This window comes from Ochotona curzoniae, unplaced genomic scaffold (genome assembly GCF_017591425.1).
Source record: "Ochotona curzoniae isolate NIBS_2020 unplaced genomic scaffold, NIBS_Ocur_1.0 scaffold_4683, whole genome shotgun sequence".
NCBI classification, from domain to species: Eukaryota; Metazoa; Chordata; class Mammalia; order Lagomorpha; family Ochotonidae; genus Ochotona; species Ochotona curzoniae.
Window position 1 is genome coordinate 26,578,875 of NW_024467121.1, and position 20,094 is coordinate 26,598,968.

General features: G+C 41.1%; 1 non-coding gene across 1 annotated transcript; it reads left to right on the forward strand.

Moving 5' to 3' along the window:
- Nucleotides 1-8,916: 8,916 nt before the first annotated feature.
- On the forward strand, nucleotides 8,917-9,036 carry LOC121148236. Its single transcript, XR_005882523.1, has one exon. It is a non-coding gene; the product is annotated as a small nucleolar RNA SNORA28 (small nucleolar RNA).
- The last annotated feature ends 11,058 nt before the right edge of the window (nucleotides 9,037-20,094 follow it).

The following is a 20,094-nucleotide window of genomic DNA, read 5'->3' on the forward strand; positions in this document are numbered from 1 at the left end:
ATTGATAACATTAATTTTGGCTGTTTAAAAAGAAACCCTACATTAACTACATTCTGTGAAATAAACTAGGTTAAAAAAAAAGGAATTGACAACCTTTGGTTTTCACCCTCTTCCTTAAATGCTCTAAAATTAGATGTGGTTAATTCAGTAATATTTTTCATTACAGAAGCTATTGATAATTAAGCATAACACTTTATTAAATTATATATAATTTTATTTCAAATACCAAGACTGATTCGTTCATATTTTTCCAAAACTACTTTATTTTGAAATAGTTGTAGATTTTTAACATTTCAGGGCTATAGTTTTCTTCTCATTTAATGCCCAAGTGCAGAGCTTTTAGTTTTGAGCTATGTCAGTCCAAATATAGTACTTTCATTTTTGGTTTCGCTCACTCAATAAACTGTGATTTTCAACCAAAATACCATGGTTGCTTTTTTTTTTAATCATCCCAAATGGGCAGAATATCTACAAAACAAATTCAATGCAGTACCCACTTACTCAAGTTTCCCCTTGTCTACATGTTACACATTTGCTGTCTCTTTATGGACAAGCTATGGTTACTTGTGAATCATATGCTCCATTACTTCTAAAAATGTCATGTATGCTGAATCTAAATATTTTTTAGAGAATACTAGTGCAATCATCTGCCAGGAAATCAGCACAAACACAATTCTAACATCTAATCTGGACACCTTATTAAGATGTTACCAAATGTATCAAGTGTCCTTCCTAGAATCTCTTCATTGTTGTTCGCAATCCAATCAAAAGTCAAATATTGCATGTACTCTTCAGGTCTCTTTGAGATCGTTTAATTAGTATGATTCTGCAGACTCATTTTGCCTTTTAAAACCTTGAAATTCTTGATGAGTAGAGGTATTATGTAATGACTTTCAATTTATGTTTGTCTGATATTTCTACAATATTGGATCTAGGTTATGCATTGCAGTGGTCATTATTTTACTAGACTAGAGTATAAACGAAATGAAAAATAAAGAAATATGTATTCAATATAATATATATTCGGAGCTATAGTGAATACATTACTTTCAAATAAATGTGTTTAGCATAAAATATAATACAAACATTTTGGTTAGAAGATCTACAGTGACTTGTTAGATGACCTGATATAAAAGGCTATGTGGGAATTGTCAGGGTCCCTTGGCCAGCAAGTCAAACCTGGACACTTGTTGTCTTTGCGGAGCCTTTATTGTGGAGAAGACACAGCAAAACCGGCGCGCGGTGGGCGTGCGGCAGCCGCCGTGCAGCCACGCAGCAGCCACACCATCGCGAGGTGCGCGCTCTCTCTCCCTGAGGTGCTCTCTGGCTCCCTTATATGCTGGGTAACCCGGCCAATCGAAGTAAAGGTCACCTGTGCACGCAGTGGGCAGGCCAATCATCACACAGATCACGCGCTGTCCACGCGCCATCCACGCACCCCTGGGCCAATCACAGCAGACTTCCTGTAGCTTGTTTTTTCTAGCACAGGAGGAAGCGGCAGTCTGGTGCCGTCCGCTGTCCGTGTAGGGTGTAGGATGCAGGCTCCCTACAGCTCCCCACAGCTCCCCCTTTTTGTTTTATTAATCACGGGACTGTGCCTGTCCTAGGTGTTCCGGAGTAGGCTCTCCTTACCCGTCATCAGCTAACCACCTGGCTCGTGGCGCCTGGCTTAGGTTGGTAGAGCCTTACCGGATACTTACCCGTCTTTGACTACCAGTCCATCATGTTAAGCCATACCTCAGGGGATTCTTGTCTAGTGAAGGCCATGACAACCTGCAGTAATAGCACCTGTTGCTGCTGCTGTTGCTGAAATGTGTCTGCATAGAGTGCGAATGGCCCAGGCTCTCAATCATCACAAGCATGCATACACCAATCATTCCAGCCCACTGCTTAGCAAAGGATGAACACTTTAACAATCAATTAGTCCATGGTTCCGCAGTCATTAGTATAAGTCAGAAACAGATTGGACAAGTTCAGGCCAGGAGCCACCCTACAAGGGTGACAGTGCTCTGGCAGTCAGTCCAGTCTGGCGGCCATGACCATTGGTCCATACAACGAGGGAGGAGCTGACAAACTCCCAGTCACAAAATGGTTCCCTCATTGTGAGCGCTGGCAAAAAAGCGGGGTACCTGACCCGTCAGGAGATGTGCCCATCTTCCTGAGCTGTTCCTCTGAAATTGTCCAATGGTCTGGTTCGCCAATAGGATGCAAAGTCTGGTCCCATTTTCGGAGTTAATACCAGGTGGGAGGCGGCACAGAGGTCCAATCCTGCGCTTCCTGGGGTAGCCCGAAGGATGTTGGGCTGTTGGATTGCACCCCGTACACTCTGCTGGGGCCCCGAGGTGCTGGGCCCTTTGGCCCGTTTTTTGGCCGAGCACCATAATCCAAAGGCTGTCCTGTAATATCCTGTCTGGACCTACATTCATTCGCCCAATGATTCCCTTTGCCGCACTTAGGGCAGAGACCTGGTTTAGGTGTTGATCGTGCATCTCGGCCCTGTCTACACTCCCTTTTGAAGTGGCCAGGCTTGCCGCACCGGAAGCACGTCCTACCTCCCGATTCTTTGCCTTTAATCATCGCCCCCAACACTTTTGCTTGCTCTCTGGCTTGTACCACCCCTGCAGTAACTTGATCATGAACATCCCTGCAAATCTTTATCCATGTATCTAGATCTTTATGTTTCCAGGGACGGATGGCGTCACAGCACCATTTGTTAGCATTCTCGTAAGCCAGCTGCTTAACCAGAGGCATAGCCTGCTCTACATTGGGGAAAAGCTTTCCTGCTACCTCCATGAGGCGACTCACAAAATCAGCGTAGGGCTCGTTAGACCCCTGAGTCACTTTAGAGATGGAAAAACGGAGGTCCCCTTTACTCTGTAGAGCTCGCCACGCAGTACGGCCTATTTGTTGAATCTGGCCATAAACTGGTTCAGGATACTCATGTTGATTATTGTTTCCTGCCCGAGCTCCCTCTCCCAGCAGCATATCGGCATTCCATTCCCTGTTTCCACCTTGTGCGTTACGCTGTGCCTGGTCCATGGCCAGTTCACGGTATGCGGCCCGCCAGACCAGATATTGGCCAGGGGAGAGAGTGGCTCTGGCCAGCTGTTTCCAATCATCTGGGGTTAGGGCATTAAAACTAATCTGTTCTAGCAGCGTGATTGTAAAGGGGGCATGCACACCATAAGAATCGACGGCTGTTTTCAAATCCTTAATCACTTTGAAATCAAGGGGGAGGTAAAACCGCGGCCATGGGGCCCCCCCCCAGCGTTCCTATCCTCATGAACAGGGAACACCTGGCCGGGCTCCACAAGGTCCCGCCAGCCAAATCCCGCACCCCTCTCTGGCCACGCAGGCCAAGGAGGGGCGCTAGGGTTCACCAGTGGGTCACCCGAGGGAGGCTGCCGAGGCGGCTTGCGGGAGCCCATGCGGGAGTCCAATGAGGCCCTGTTCATCTTGTTGGCGAGCTGGTCTAGCTCCTCGCCTGACTTTTCATCAGATTCGCTGTCACTTTCAGATTCTGAACTCCCCTGTTCACTCCTTCCCCAAGTAGAGGCTTCTTCCTGCATGTTTCGGAGAACCTCCTCTCCCTCCTGTATTATCTCTCTGTACTTTCCTGAATTATCAGCTAGGCAAGATCTAACAAACATCCAGAACCCTACGGTCCCCGGTGGTAGGGGCTTATGCTGAGCTGCTCGGGCTAAGTCTTGACCCAAACGCTCCCACTGCGGCAGCGTTAGGAGTCCCTCCTCTAGAAACCACGGAGCATGCCGCTGTGCTATCTGCAAAAACGAAAGTACTGTCTGTGCCTTTACCGGCGTTCCATTCCTCTTCAGTAGCTTCTGCAGTAAACACTGCATGTGTACTGAAGAATTTGAATTTCCCATATTGTTACCACTTCTGGTGAGCTTACTCTTGTCGCTATCCTGCGAACCTAGCATATGCTTCCCGCTCAAGGCAGCTCCCTGAGTCTCTGCTCAGCTCCTTTTCAAATTCCCCGCTTCCGCAGCTCCCTGAGTCCCTGCTCAGCTCCGTTTCGCGCTCCCTGCTTCCGCAGCTCCCTGAGTCCCTGCTCAGCTCCGTTTCGCGTTCCCTGCTTCCGCAGCTCCCTGAGTCCCTGCTCAGCTCCCTTTCGCGTTCTCCGCTTCTGCGTCCCCCTGGGCTCTTATCCCCAGCTACGGCTTACCTGTAGTTCCAATCTGAGTCACGGCACCAGATGTCAGGGTCCCTTGGCCAGCAAGTCAAACCTGGACACTTGTTGTCTTTGCGGAGCCTTTATTGTGGAGACGACGAGAAGACACAGCAAAACCGGCGCGCGGTGGGCGTGCGGCAGCCGCCGTGCAGCCGCGCAGCAGCCACACCATCGCGAGGTGCGCGCTCTCTCTCCCTGAGGTGCGCGCTCTCTCGGCGGGGTGCGCTCTCTCTCGGCGCGGTGCGCTCTCTCCGTCAGTCCGCGGGGTGCGCTCTCTCCCTCCGAGGTGCGCTCTCTCCTAGGCGCGCTCTCTCCCCCCCCCCCCCCCCCCCGCCCCAGTTCTCTGGCTCCCTTATATGCTGGGTAACCCGGCCAATCGAAGTAAAGGTCACCTGTGCACGCAGTGGGCAGGCCAATCATCACACAGATCACGCGCTGTCCACGCGCCATCCACGCACCCCTGGGCCAATCACAGCAGACTTCCTGTAGTTTGTTTTTTCTAGCACAGGAGGAAGCGGCAGTCTGGCGCCATCCGCTGTCCGTGTAGGGTGTAGGATGCAGGCTCCCTACAGCTCCCCACAGGGAATATTATCTACACCAAGGGGAGGGGCGGATGATCCTTAAAATAAGCTTTTGAGAAGTGCAAAAATGGTAAAGTCCTGGGTTGAAGTCCTCAGTTCTAGAACATTGACAGGTGGGGCACACAGCTGCAGGAATGCAAGCCTAGAGGGCATCTATTATTAAACAATTAAACTTACGCAGTTATGTCAGGCTTGGAACAGACTATGTTGACATTATTTGAAGGTAAGTATAGGATTCTTAAGTATATTCACTAAAAGGATCTTTAATTGCTTGTTACTCTATTTGCATTTTTAGTAATTAAAACTGTATAATTTTAAGAGAGTCAGAACATAATAATCAAGAAACACACCCAATACTAATCAATTTCTGCTAGTGTTGTGCTGCATTTAAGACAAAGTATTGACTTTCACCACTCTATCCTTGTTCTCACTCATCCAAATTCCCCTCCTAGTACTCACACCACAGTACTTTTGAGACAATGAACAATACATTAACACATCAATAGGATTAAACATCCATAGTTGACCCTAATGTTCACTCTGACTGTGGTACTTTCTATGTGTTTGGATCAATGTACAATGAAATTTACCTATGATTGTAGTATCATGATGAATACTTTCACTGCACTTAAGATCCTTTCTATTGTGTCTACTCATCTCTTATTCTCCCCAGTTCCAAGCAACCACTAATCTTTTTACTGTCTTCATTGTTTTGCATTTTTAAGAATGTTATATAGCTGTAGTTGTATAGCATTATACAGCCATTCAGGCTGGTTTCGTTCACTTAGTAATATGTGTTTAAGGTTCTGCATGTTACTTTCACGATTTGATGGCTCATTTATTTTAGTACTAAATATGGTCTGCATGTACCACAATTTAATTATGAAATTGTATACTTACTGGAGAATATCTTGGTTGAATCCAAACTTTGGCCACAAAGCTGGAATAAACATCCTGGAGCAGGTTTTATATAGACATAAGTCTCAGTTTGTTTGGGTAAATAAAAAGTAGTGCATTGCTGTATGCTATGGTAGGTATGTGTTTAGTTTAATCAAAGACTGCCAAAGTATTCCAAATGCCTTTACCACTTGCATTCCCAATTGCATTGGATGGATTTTTTTAATAGTTGTACATCTTCAACTGCATTTGGTATTGTCAATGCTTTGGATTGTAACCATTTTAAAAGGCATACATGGAAACCTGTTTTAACTTTCCCATTGACTAAAGAAGTATGATGTTGAACACTTTCTCATACGTTTTCTCACTATCTTCCTCGACCAGGTGTGTGTTTCTCTATTACCCATCTTTCAACTTTTTTACTCTTTGTATTTACAACAGGCAGAAAAACACCTGTGATTGTGAGTGTGTGGAATGGAAAAGAAGTGTTGGAGCAAATGAAAGGACAAGAAGCAGGCTCCAAGGGGCAGTCTTTGTTGTTAACTAAACAAGCATGCCCTTATCCTACCTGCTTACCAAACTAAAAATGTATGAACTTACAGGAGCTAGAAGAGTGACACATGGGGTTCCCTAGGACTCCGTAAATAGATGCTCCTATGATAGCGATAGAAACCTATGACTGAAGCAAAGAGCAAAATGAGGCAAATGATCTGTTTCTATTTCATTGCAGCAACTTTTTGCTTGTTAAAAAAAGTAATCTAGGGCCCAGCGCGGTGGCGCAAGTGGTTAAAGGTCCTCGCCTAGCACGCCCGGGATCCCATATGGGCGCCGGTTCTAATCCCGGTAGCCCCGCTTCCCTTCCAGCTCCCTGCCTGTGGCCCAGGAAAGCAGCAGAGGATGGCCCAAAGCTTTGGGACCCTGCACCCACGCGGGAGACCCGGAGGAGGCTCCTGGCTTCGGATCGGCATAGTATCGGCCCGTTGCGCTCACTTGGGGAGTGAACCATCGGACGGAAGATCTTCCTCTCTGTCTCTCCTCTCTGTATATCTGCCTTTCCAATGAGAAAATAATAAAAATAAATCTTTAAAAAAAAAAAAAGTAATCTAGTGAGAAGAGGTTGGGAAGAGAGTTGAAGGATGGAATTTGTAAAACTGCCATGGTCCACGATGCATTTAAATATTGCTTCTTATAAATGAGGTCATTGAGGGCATTGTCTGAATATGAGAGGATGGATCTAGAGGGTGACAATTTAGTGATTTCTGCTTGGTAGCAAAACCCAAACTACAGATAAGCCTAGCAACCGGGATTATAAATAGCAAAGTGTTTGAAGAGGGCCATTCACCTGTTGAGAGAGACAAGGAAAACCCTCGAGTTCTCCTGGAGTTGAGTTTTTCCTGGTGGAGTGTCCTAGATTTCCAGTGAGCCTCAGGTATCCTGTGAAAGAAAAGTGAGCCATCCATCCAGCTAACCTATGGGGCTGCCTATTGAAGTAAGGAAGCTCTGTCATTGGACATACAGAACAGAACTTGTGTGTGGGCTTTGTAACATGGCTTTCCTGCAGTAGGTACAACAGAAACTGCAGATAAATAGCCTGTTCCATAGCCTGAGGCCAGACTTGGATAGTGTCCAGCTGCAGAACCTCTTGTACCCTGCCTGCCCCCAGAAATGATCAAAAACAGTAATAGCAAAAGAAATAAACACCATCTTAGATATATGACATTTCATTTCAAGGGAAGACATTTACATAGGCTCACAACCCCCTTTCCACCTACTGTAACAGTGTAAAAAGACGCAGGGTGCCTGTTAAGGGAGAATAAGTAGGTGAAGACCTTAACACAGGGAGGAAGTAAGGTCCTGTGAATAATGACGGAAAGAATAATACTTCAATTTGGCTGAATATTTACCCAAAGGAAGCTACGTTTGCAATAAAAGTAAGAAGAATACCTGGAAATATCATGATTTTGTTAACCCTTAGCCACTGAGAAGGAATAGGGGCATGAGAAAGGAAACAAGTTCATATGAAAACAGAAATTTTTTTTCTTCCTGCAAACATGATTTTAGTGTTTAATTTCAACCTGGTAGCAATTGCCGTTAAGTTGCATTGTTATTCAGAGCACTTTACAGCGGGATCATCGAACTTTCATTTGAGTTACTTTAAGGCATAGTTATCTCTGAATATTATAATCATAGTTCATTATATTGTTTTACATGGATAGTTACTGAGATAGGAAAGAATGGCATCACTTTATCTCAATATGAATAAGAAGTGTTGGCAATGTTGTGACTTCTGACACAGAGGACAATGCATATTGTGCTTCTATGTGTTGCTTATTAAAGATAATTACTCATCTATCACAATTCTGAATGCTTAGTTCAAGAACTGCTTTGGAATCATTTGAAATATTTGTCGCAAATGTAGATTGGAGTGGGGTGTGCATTTGCCCAACTGCTGAGGTGTTGGTTAAGATGCCTGCACCAAAAGGCATACATGGGTTCAATTCCCAGCTCCAGGTTCTGAATCCAGCTTCTTATTAATGCAGACTCTGCCGGTCTGCAGTGATGGCTCAAGTGATTGAGGTCCCTGGATTGGTTCCCACTTCCTGGCTTTGGCCCTTTTCTCAGCCCTGGCCACTGCAAGTAGTTAAAGTATGTGGCAATAGATGGAAACTCTTATCTCTGACTCCCAAAGAAGTAACATTTAAAAATATATAGCTCTTGGCCCAGTGCGGTGGTGCAAGTGGTTAAGGTCCTCGCCTTGCACGCCTGGGATCCCATATGGGCTCCAGTTCTATCCCAGCAGCTCCACTTCCCTTCCAGCTCCCTGCCTGTGGCCTGGGAAAGCAGTCAAGAACGGCCCAAAGCTTTGGGACCCTGCACCTGTGTGGGAAACCTGGAAGAAGTTCCTGGATCCTGGCTTTGGATCGGCATAGCATCGGCCGTTGCGCTCACTTGGGGAGTGAATCATCGGACGGAAGATCTTCCTCTCTGTCTCTCCTCTCTGTATATCTGCCTTTCCAATTAAGAAATAATAATAAAAATAAATATTTTTTAAAAATATATAGATCGCTGACTCCACACTTGATTTCCTGGATCAAAACATATAGGAATGAGACTTAGGAACATAGTTGTTCAATCACATTCCCAGACTGTTTCATGATCATTAAAATCTGAGTGCGGCTGTAGACCATGCTGCTTCTCTGCCTAAAGCACCCTGAAATGCTTTCAAGACTTAATTGTAAATATTACAAGCAGCACTCTGTAGCAGACTATCACCTGACACAATTTGAACTTGCTATCGCAAGGAAGTCTAACCTGTTCCAGTACTTTTTCTACTATGAAACAAATCATCATCCGTACTTAAATAGTGTTGGGGGAAAAAAAGGTTAGTTGTACATAGAGCCTCATGAATATCAAATTCTGTGTTTGACCTTTTCTAAATAAGGGTGCATTTAGAAACTTGTCTTTTTACTTCATAAACATAAAATCACAAAAATTAAAATCTTGGATTTCTACAGTATGAGACTGCATCTGACTTATATTCAGAAATGCTGTAGCTAACACCTTTGTGATTCAGGCAGATAAAGTCCCTGTAATGGTGAAGGTGTCAAATGACATCCATCCTTCCTCTATAAATTTTCCTTTTGATTACTTGTAGCCCCACCCTCTTTTGAATTTTGCTCCAGCCCTTAAAGCCACTGCAGATCCTGCAGTGAATACCTTTGTACATTACTGCTTCAACAAAACAGTTGATCAGATATGTCCAAGTGGTCCAAGTGGCGTGGGATATGGAAATTATTAGGATTCGTTTTTCTAGACAACCTGTATAGAGTAGTGTGTAGAGAGAAAGAAACTTGGAAAGACATACACATTCACTTGAAATATATAACAGATATGTCCTTGGCTATCAATGCCACAGTCCTATAGGTCACCTGACCAAAACTGTGTTGGAAAGTAACCACCTAAGAGATCATCAAAAAAATTCTGGCGATCTCAAAGGGCTAAAGAGTACAGTAACCAGGGTCTAGCCAGTGTTCTAAGCAAAATAGAATCTCTTTTATGACTGGGATGGGTGACCAGCTGGCTGGCTATGTTCTGATCTCTCAAGGAGTTGAAAAAAAAGAGGGCTCTCTCCTTCTGCAGTAAGGGCAAAGGGAGAAAGTACAATAGCATTCTTCCGTAATGGTAACAATAAAAGTTATATGTCATTGACAACATTATTTTTATACTTTGATTTATTTTGTTTCAAATAAACACTTTTTCCCCCCAAGCACAGTGGGGTTTTGTGTGTTTTATATTTACAGTTTTTTTAATTTTGAATTTTATAGCACAATTCCATAAGGTCTGGGATTTCCCCACCCCACCCCCAAATTCCCACCCCCCCGACAGATTTCCCCCAACCATTATGCTCAGTGTTGTTTTTATAATTATTATAATTGTAGCCCAGCTACAATTTCCTAAAAAGTTAGAGAAAAAGTCTATCAACTGAGTAGCAAATAGACTCTTCAACTCAAAAGTAAAAACCTTCTATAATTAACTCCTGGTTAGGCTTCAAGCCTTCAGTAATGTAATTTTCCTGAAGTTTCATCAAAGTAAGTGGATTTTAGGAATACATTATGTCAGGTGTTTTACTCACGTGGCTCAAATTGTTTGCCTGGGATTCCCCATCCTAATATTACACATGAAGTCTTACCCATCCTCTATTTGAACTAACACCCATTTTGTATGACTTTCTTCTCTGTGCCTAAGCTTGCACATTATTTTGCATGGGAAGGTCTAGAAGCATTGTGTTTAAGTATATGACTTCTTTTTGTAAACTATAGTTCAATAAGGTTTTAAGCTATATGTATGCTGTTCGTGTACGTCAGAGTCCCAGATTCAGCATCTTGTATGCAACATGTATCCAGTAACTATCTGTAGATGAAAACATTGAAAACTAGAATTAGACATTAAAGTAAAACAACAGCAAAAAATATGCCAAACAGACTAAGTGGTCAGTAAACACGAACAGAAGTTGAATTTCAAGTTATCTATTTTGCAAAGTGAATCATTGCAGCATTTGCTTATTGAAATCAGTATCTTTTAAAAAAAAATATTTTCCAGAATATCCTTCCTTTTGTCACTCTTGGTAAAACAAAAAGACAACTTAAAATAAATAAAATGTCATCCAACTTCCTCTTCAATATGCATGGAAGTTTTTGTTTTGCTTTGTTTTTAATCTGAGGACAAATGTGTATCTTGGCTGAGGCCAAATTGAACCACATGCAAATGGGAATGCCTTCCTAATAAACACATTGGAATGGTGTCACAATAAAATGTTCACACATCCTTCAGTGTACCAAAACTGCTAGGAGCCACTGCAGGTGCCAAAGACAGAGCACGGCTATGTAAGAAACTAGAGAAGAGAGACAGGGTTTTTAAGAGAGCCAATAAAAACTACAGTTCAATGGCATATAATGGGCAATAATTGCTCTTGTGGTATTGGTAACTGAGCCACAATCTTGTTCATACAATCAGCTTGACTTCTTTCCTGGGATCAATCAGCCCGAAGGGTTTGTATCCCTTGAACTCAAAAGGAGGAAAGCAAGACATCTGAATAAACATTGACTGTTTATATAGAGCCGAGTGGCTTCTAGAACTGATCCCTTACCTGATTTGGCATATCAATTATTTGTACCCTTCTGCCTCCTTACGTAAACTCGAAGCTCGGCCGTGGCTTGCTGATTTGCTCTGATAAGGTTTCACTGCCTGAGTTACCCAGCCATTTTCATGACCTTTTGTAATTTGTTCATATAGCATCAATAACTGACATAGCACACATTAAGTGGGAACATCAAATTAGAAATCCAAGCCTTCAAATACAACTATGTGTATTTTAAAATGACAACCAAGGAACTATGGGTATACATTATATGGAAATACCAGTGATTTGCATATATTTATGTATAACACATATCAAAAACTTAGAAGCACAAATTATTCTTATGGATAAAAACAGAGAATGTCGAACCACTTTCTGCACTATGTAATTAAGCAAAAAACAAATTTCTTGCCAATGCTAAAAAATACTAGGAAAAAGACTTTGGCAAGCTTATATAAAATAATCACCAGTACTGAGAGAATACAATGTGAAGTATTGATTTAGTAATAATAAAGAGACAGGAATTTTCATAGTAAAAAAAAAAGCTAACTTTATGTATCAATATCCTGATTATATAGAAAGCTCATATTGGAAAGAGCCTGGACTAATAGCCTCATTCTAGATCTCTTTATACCAGCATCCTACTTTATATTTCTGTTTCATTTTAATGTAGAAGGTATAGCTTTGGGAACAGACAGTAAGGACTCCTTAAGGGGTTGCTATGATGACATACAATTTGTTGCATGGTACACATAAATGCATATGATGGTCCATATGAAAGTACATTCCGAGCCTGGCATGGTAACCCAGTGGCTAAAGTTCTTGCCCTGAAATCACCAGAGTCCTATATGGGCACCAGTTCTAATCCTGTCAACCCCACTTCCCATCCAGCTCCCTGCCTGTGGCCTGGAAAAGCAGTCGAGAACAGCCCAAAACCTTGGGACCCTGCACCAGCATGGGAGACCTGGAAGAGGCTCCTGGCTCCTGGCTTTGGACAGGAGCAGTTCCGGCTGTTGAGGCAGCTTGGGGAATGATACAGTGGATGAAAGATCTTCCTCTCTGTCTCTCCTCCTCTCTTTATATCTCACTTCCTAATAAAAAATAAAATAAATATTAAAAAAAAGAAAGTACATTGCCTCTCACATTCTAAATGTGCAATGAAATTTTGATGATTGAGAATGATAAATGAATCAATCTTAAGCTATAATTTGAAATTAAGTTTTCTAGTATACATGTCTAAAATCTCACAGAACACAGCCTTTTGTTAGACATTTTTCTGCTGACAGCTTAATGAAAGTAATATAGACATGGAGTTAGTATTTCATGAATGCCCTCCGTTCTGGAAACACAATCATTGTTTATTTAGCACAGCACCAGCTATTTATATTTGAAAGGTCACCTCTTTTTCCCCTCCCTATAGCTAACAGTAGAAAAAGGTTGAGGAAATCATGTTTTAAAACATAATTATATAAAAATAAAATATTAATCAAAATCATTTGAGTGCTTTTAGTTTATTGGATATAATTTTACTAGTAGCATGGTTTAAAATATTAAATGCATAAGAATTAGCATAATATTATTTTGAACTTAAATTTCCTAAGTTCTTTTTAGTTTTATTTTTTTATATATTTTTTTCTTTAAGATTTCTTAAGAATCACAGAGAGGGGCCCAGCATGGTAGCCTAGTGCCTAAAATGCTCACCTTGTATGCATCAAGATCTCATAGGGACACAGGTTCTTATCATGACCTCTCCACTTTCCTTCCAGTTCCCTGTCTGTGGCCTGGGAAAGCAGTCAAGGCTGGCCAAAAGCCTAGGGACCCTGCACCCGTGTGAGTGCAGAAGCTCCTGCCTCCTGGCTTCTGATAGGCTCAGCTCCAGTATTTACGGCCACTTGGGGAATGAACCAGTGTACATAAGATCTTTCTGTCTTTCACTCTCCCTGTAAATCTAACTTTCCAATAAAAACAAATCTTAAAAAAAAAAAAAAAAAAGAAAGGCAGGAAAGAATCAGAGAGAGAGAAGGAGAGCCGTAGAGGTGGGAGAGGGTGGGGAGATAGACAGATCTATTCACTGGTTTACTTACCAAATGGTCACAACTACCAGAACTGAGCCAACCCAAAGCCAGGAGCCCGGAGCTTGGGCATGGATGTAGGGACCCAATGCTTGGACTGTCTTCTGCTGCTTTCCCAGCTTATGAGCAGAGAGTTGGATTGGAAGTTGAGCAGCTGGGATGGTGCCCAACTGGGATGCTGGCGTGACAGGTTGAGGATTAATGTGCCACCACAACAGCTCCGTTATTTAATCAACAGATAATCTTTTTTAAAATAGATCACTTTTTAAAGGTTTATTTATTTTTATTGGAAAGGCAGATATACAGAGAGGAGGAGAGATAGATGAAGATTCACTCTTTAGGCAGCTGCAATGACCAGAGTTGAGCCAATCTGAAGCCAGGAGCCTCTTCCAGGTCTCCCACGCAGGTGCAAGGTCCCAAGCCTTCGGGATATCTCTGACGTTTCCCCAGGCCACAAGCAGGGAGCTGGAGGAGAAGTGGGGTGGCTGTGATACAAACTTGTGCCCATATGGGATCCTGTTGCATGCAAGGTGAGGGCTTTAGCCACCAGGCTACCACATTGAGCCCTTTAATCTACTAATAATCTTACTGTATAGCTATGTTTATGAGTATGAAAAGGCCATTTGATTCTCCTAGTGTCTCCTATTTAGGAGGATTTCCCATCTGAAGAGTCCTTCATCTCTGCCACCTTATCCACCTGTCTACCAGAAACGGTGCGGTAAGGTAGGCCTGCTCACGTGGGCCATGCTTGCTGTACCACACAAGTTCTGACTTCTAACAAGACTTCTTGATTTTCACCTGTGCTTGTTTCACCTCCCACTGGTAGATAGTTCCTTAGTTATCAATTCACCTCCTTTCTCCACAGCACTTCTTTGTATCAGTCAGGTCTTATTGGTAAGATGGTGGAGAGCATCCACCTGAAATTTATGCAAATCACCATTATGTTTTATTTCTAGAAACCGGATAATTGACTTGCTAAGAAGTCAGCGGAGATTATAATTTGTTACTTCCAGTGTGTATTTTACTTTGCTAATTAAAAACTAAGCTAGAAAAGCCTATTTTAGGGTCAAGTAGCCCAAGGGAATACTGTTCTAACAATGATCCCTTGAAATTGTATTAGCATCATATTTTATTATACCTTTAAAAGGTGAAGATAATATCTAACTACACACCTGGGGAACAAGCAAATAGCATCCCCATGTAACTTTGATCAATGTGAAATTGCATATGTCTTAGGAGCCACTTAACTTCTGCTGCTGCTATTCATTGAGGGCAAGGGCAGATGGCAGGTAAAATTGCATCTTCCGTAAATTTTATTCATGTGTAGGGTAATGATTTTATGATTCTCCTTAACTCAAAAAAGTTTTATCAGGCAGATTTCCTAAAGAAAGAGGGACATTTAAAAAATTTACATGGGAAAGAATTTATTTGAGAAGTTGGAGCTATCCCCTTGTCTTCCTACTTCTTTAAACTCTCCTGGAAACCCAAGAGAAATCTAGCATCTCTTGGTGTCTGTCAAAGTCTTGCTTATTACGCCAGCCTTAGTCAACAGGGTGCAGATGCTTTAGAATGGTTGACCTTGCTCTCAAGCTATTTTAAAATCATCCATTCAGCAAATAATGTTAGTCTCAAAGTTTCTTATGTTTAAACTCTGAAGAGATTACAAGGATGGTTTTGCTGATTTTTTTTTTTTATTATTAACAACATGCTTTTATTTTCGTTTCTTTAAGAGAACAGGTTTCAGACTGGTGTGGTGCTATAACAAGCTAATCCTCCACTATGGCACCTGCATCACATGTGAGGCAACAGTTTGTGTCCTGGTTGTCTCATTTCTGATGCAGCGCCCTATTATGACCTAGAAAACAGTGGAGGACGTCCCTAGTGCTTGGGCCCTGACTCCACATGGGCGACCTGGAGGAAACTCCTGGCTCCTGGCTTCAGACCAGCCTACCACAGGGAATGCAACCATTTGGAGAGTAAACCAGCAGATAAAAGATTTCTTTGTATTTCTCTCTTTCTAATTCCATCTTTCAGGTCAAATAAATAAATTTTAAAATAAAAATTAAAAAGCAGGTTGAATATATTTCATAGACACAGTTCTAAGAATGTAATCACATTTCCCTCTTTCAACTCCCTTCTTTCTTCCATTTTTTTATCCTTACTATTTACAGTAAGATACTTTCAATTTATTTTATAATCGTGGGCTTAATGCATCACTAGCCATCATGTTCAGCGAGGAAAAAGCAGAAAGAGCAGTGTCCCACAAAAATATAGACAAGGACCATAAGCAGTAATCACATAAAAGAAGTCAGTTTCCACCTTAGGCTTATTTTTTTATTATTATTATTCTCTATTAACTACCAGATATTCAAGAGGCAAATGATATTTGTCTTTTGAGGACTGGTTTATTTCACCAAGCATGATGCTCTTCAGTTGTATCTATTTTGGTGGAAAGCATTTCCTGTTTGTAGGGGCTGAATGTGCTTCTGGTGAACTCTGCTAAGACTGGGGCAAACCTGCTTGCTTGCCGGCGATGGTATAGAAATTGGATTTTCTTAGAAAAGAGTGCTGTGGGGACAGGTAATGACATTTCTATAATACAGAATCCTAGGAAGGAAGCTAAGTGGATGGCTTATTGTTGAAACATTACAGGTTCTTCATTAAATAATAAAAATCACTAGTACCTAATATTTTCTTGAATAAAGAATTATAAGAATGAATAAGTTCAATAAACAAATGTTTGTTGCAATTCCTGTTATGTCACAGGTCACTATTTCTTGAAACATAGCATTGAATAAGATACATGAAATTCAGCATGGAGTTCATTGATTGTGGGGAAGACATGAACTGCTAAGGGCACTGAAGGAAAATAAGATTGGTAAAAGACAGAGAATACCTAAGGGACATTCAAAGGAGCTCATTTCTAAAGGATGTAATCTGAGCAGAGACTTGGAGCACTACTGTGATTGTCTAAGGGAAATGTGTGCTAGATAGCAGGATAAGCAAGTACCTAGGCTATGAGGTGGGAATGTGTACTTTTAAAAAGTGGGGATGAAGGGGAGCAGCAACATAGTAGCCTAGTGGCTGAAGTCCTCAGCTTGCATGCTCCAGGATGCCATACAGGTGCCAGCTCCTGTGTTGGCTGCTTCAAGGAAAGAGAGAAAGAGAGAGAGTTAGGCAACATTCAGGTTTATATGTTTTCTTAGAATATGATAAAATGTTTGGACTTCATTCCATAAGTAGCTATAGGAATTTGAGTGGACAACGACAGTGCATCATTTATGATTTAAGAGAATGACTGGCATTCTTCTTTGGATTATGGGCAGTAGTGGAGAAATAGAGAAGGCATACAAGTCATTTAGGATACTATTTTAGCTTTTGTGCTTTGTGTAGTTTTAATAAGAGTGGTAGAAAATGATAGATCGTTGGAGTAAGAATTGATTTTGATGATAAGGCAGATGGGATATGTAAGGATTTGGGTTTAACAACAGAACAAAAATAAGTGGGTGAAAATTATCCCGAGTGTGTTTGCCTAAATCAGTGGGTGAATGGTAGCACTGTTTACTGAGATGGAGGAGAGTCAGAAACTGGATGAAGGGAATGGCATGTTCCTAGACATGTTAACCTTGAGATTTGTAGCAGTCATCCAAGTATGCAAGCTGAGTTGAGCGTTTGAAGTCTAATTCTATAGTTGTCAGAGAAGATTAGACAGTGCAACAAATGTGAAGGCTTCCAAAGAGGAAAGCAGAAACCGGCTCATGGAGAAGGAGGGGAGGGCCGCCTCTGCCCTTGGGACTGTCCTCACCTCTGAAATGCCTTACATCTTTTCACTGGCATCCAGAAAAGATTCTACCTTGATTTCTGATAACTTCTGTTATATTCTCCATCAAATTATAATTCTGTGTCTTTTGCTTTTTAAGACTTCTGTCAATACTCATTTCTGATATTCATTTCATAAGTCTAAGCTGTCTTTTCACCTTTACTCATATTCAACTGTCATTTATTTGTGTTATACTGAGCTTACACGTGACTAAACAAATATTCAATAAATGGTTTTTAAAAATAAAGCACACATCTCATGACATGATTGTTGTTTTAGTCTTTCTTTATAATCATGTGCAGCTATGGTCTTTCTACATTAACCCTTTGAATACTGTGGCTAGTGATTAAGTAAGCCTGTGATTGTCAGGTGAATTGAAATCACATCTGAAAAAAATTAAGGGAAAAAAATAAAGAAGGAAGGAGGAAATTTGAGGGAGGAAAAAGCAGAAGAAAAGAAGAATGATTGTTATTTTTCGAACTGAACATTTCAAATTCATAAAACATGCATTCTTTATAATAATAAAAATTAAAATTTTGGAAAATATAAATAAAGTACTTTGTGGTAAGAACTGTTATCCTGCTATTTTTTAAGTATTCTGGTTGTTCTTAATATTCATCACTGAAACAATTACAGTGAGATGACGTCATTTCACATTGCTTTATGTCAAAATGTAAGAGAAAGGAAAACATAGCTGTGATTTCTTTTATAAAATGACCAGGATTATTTAAGGAATCAGAATGAATAAAAATAAGTGTATTTTTTTCTGGCTGTGTAAAACATTCCCAAGACAAAAACAACAAAGGGGCAAATAAAACTGCAAATCTCAGAGCTTTTTTTTCCTTTTTCTTTTTCTCCTTATCATGGTAATATACTCTCCTGCAGGTTTGACTCCAACAAGGACTTTGCATACTTTGTCAATTCAATTAATCCCATCCTCATTGCAAAAAAAAAAAAAAAAATGCTTAAAGGAAGGAAGGGGCCCTTGTGTATTTCTTCATCGTCTGTATTAAAAAGTTATTTTTAACATACTTAAATGTCTTCTGACCAGAAATTGCTGCTCTTGTTTCAGGCAAGTTTCCTTAGACTAATATATTTTCTCCCTTGATTTTGACAAGCAACCAGGAAACAAGCTGTGTAACTTTAAATAAGTCATATAATTTCTCAGTCCTTAATTGCCCTGGCTGGGAAGTGAAACAGTTGAACTATATGATCTCTATTTTTAAAAGGACTAAAGTTCTATAATGTTCTGCTTATCCTTAACTTGAGGTGTTTTTTTCCCAGTTTTTTTTTAAGTGTCTGTCTTCTGACCCTGAGTAATTTATTGTAATCTCAAGGAATTAATTCCCATATACATATATTTTGATTATTTTCAAACTTTGACCTATTGCTTATCATTCTCCATAAATAAAGCACCCAAACTATATTAAGACCTTTAAAAAACATTGAGACTTAAAAATATGTTTAAGCTAACTTATTTTATATTCATTAAGTCTTTGTTTATGTAACTTCTCTTGAATCCCATAGATTCTTTTTTTTTTAATTTATTTTTTTTATTGGAAAGGTGGACACAGAGAAAAGGAGAGACAGAGAGGAAGATCCTTCATCCAATGTTTCACTCCCCAAGTGACCGCAATAGCTGGAGCTGAGCCTATCCGAAGCCAGGAGCCAAGAGCCCCTCTGGGTCTCCCACATGGGTGCAGGGTCCCAAGGCTTTGGGCCGTCCTCGACCGCTCTCCCAGGCCACAGGCAGGGAGCTGGATGGGAAACAGGGCTGCCAAGACCAGAACCGGCGCCCATATGGGATCCCGGCGCGTGCAAGGCAAGGACTTTAACCACTATGCCACCACACTGGGCCCAAATCCCATAGATTCTTAATAAGCAAAATATGTAGAATTCATGGCAGTTCGATAAGTCGTATTGAGTTAGTCTTCACCTATTTTCTAAGTTCTTAGTGGAAGATTGAATGCTTATGTTTTCTCAAAATGCAAGTACATGTTTCTCATTTTTTTTAATTCATTCATATTTATTGGAAAGGCAGACCAGATTTATAGAGAGCAAGACAGACAGATCTTCCATCTGTTGGCTCACTCCCCAAGGGTCTGCAAAGGCTGAGCTGATCTGAAGCCAGGAGCCAGGAGCCTCTTCTGGGTTTCCCATGCAAGTGCAGGTGCCCAAGGCTTTGGGCCATCCTCTACTGTTTTCCCAAGCCATGAGCAGGGAACTTGATGGTGATTGGAGCAGCCAGGACAAGTACTGACACCATATGTTATCCTGGTGTTTGCAAGATGAGGATTTAACCATTGCATCAGTTCCCTATTTATGTTTTCTGTAGTGAAAAACTAAGCCGAATGATTGCTCAAGTCAGACCAATAAGAGAAGAAAGTGTCAGAATGGGCAGTTCAGTATGCAGCAATATTTGATTTTCTCGTTATACTTCAATGGTAGTAAAAACAAGCAGAGTGGTTTGAGATGTTTAACTGAATACCTGCTCTGGAATGCATAAAATAATTGTGATGGAATATAATGTCCTTTCAGTTACTAAATATTACAGATTTAATTTGAAATTCCTAGGGCAGTGTTCCTGAGACCACTTCACAAAGGCTTATTTTAGTCCATATAAGGAAACATGTTGGATGGTATTATTTTATGGAATCCAAGCATGTAAAATAAACTTCCTTATGACTGATTCTGTCAGACAATAACAAAGCTTCTTGCAAATATTAGACCAAAGCTGGTAAGTACTGTAAGTTTTGTGTGCACATGTATGTGTTAGGGCTTATTTTAACATATTCTAAGGCTTGAGCTACTTAAACGTTGCTGCTCACCTGTGAACTGTATTATTAAACAAGGTCGTTCTTATCACATGTCACCATTGTAACTTACCTTAGTTA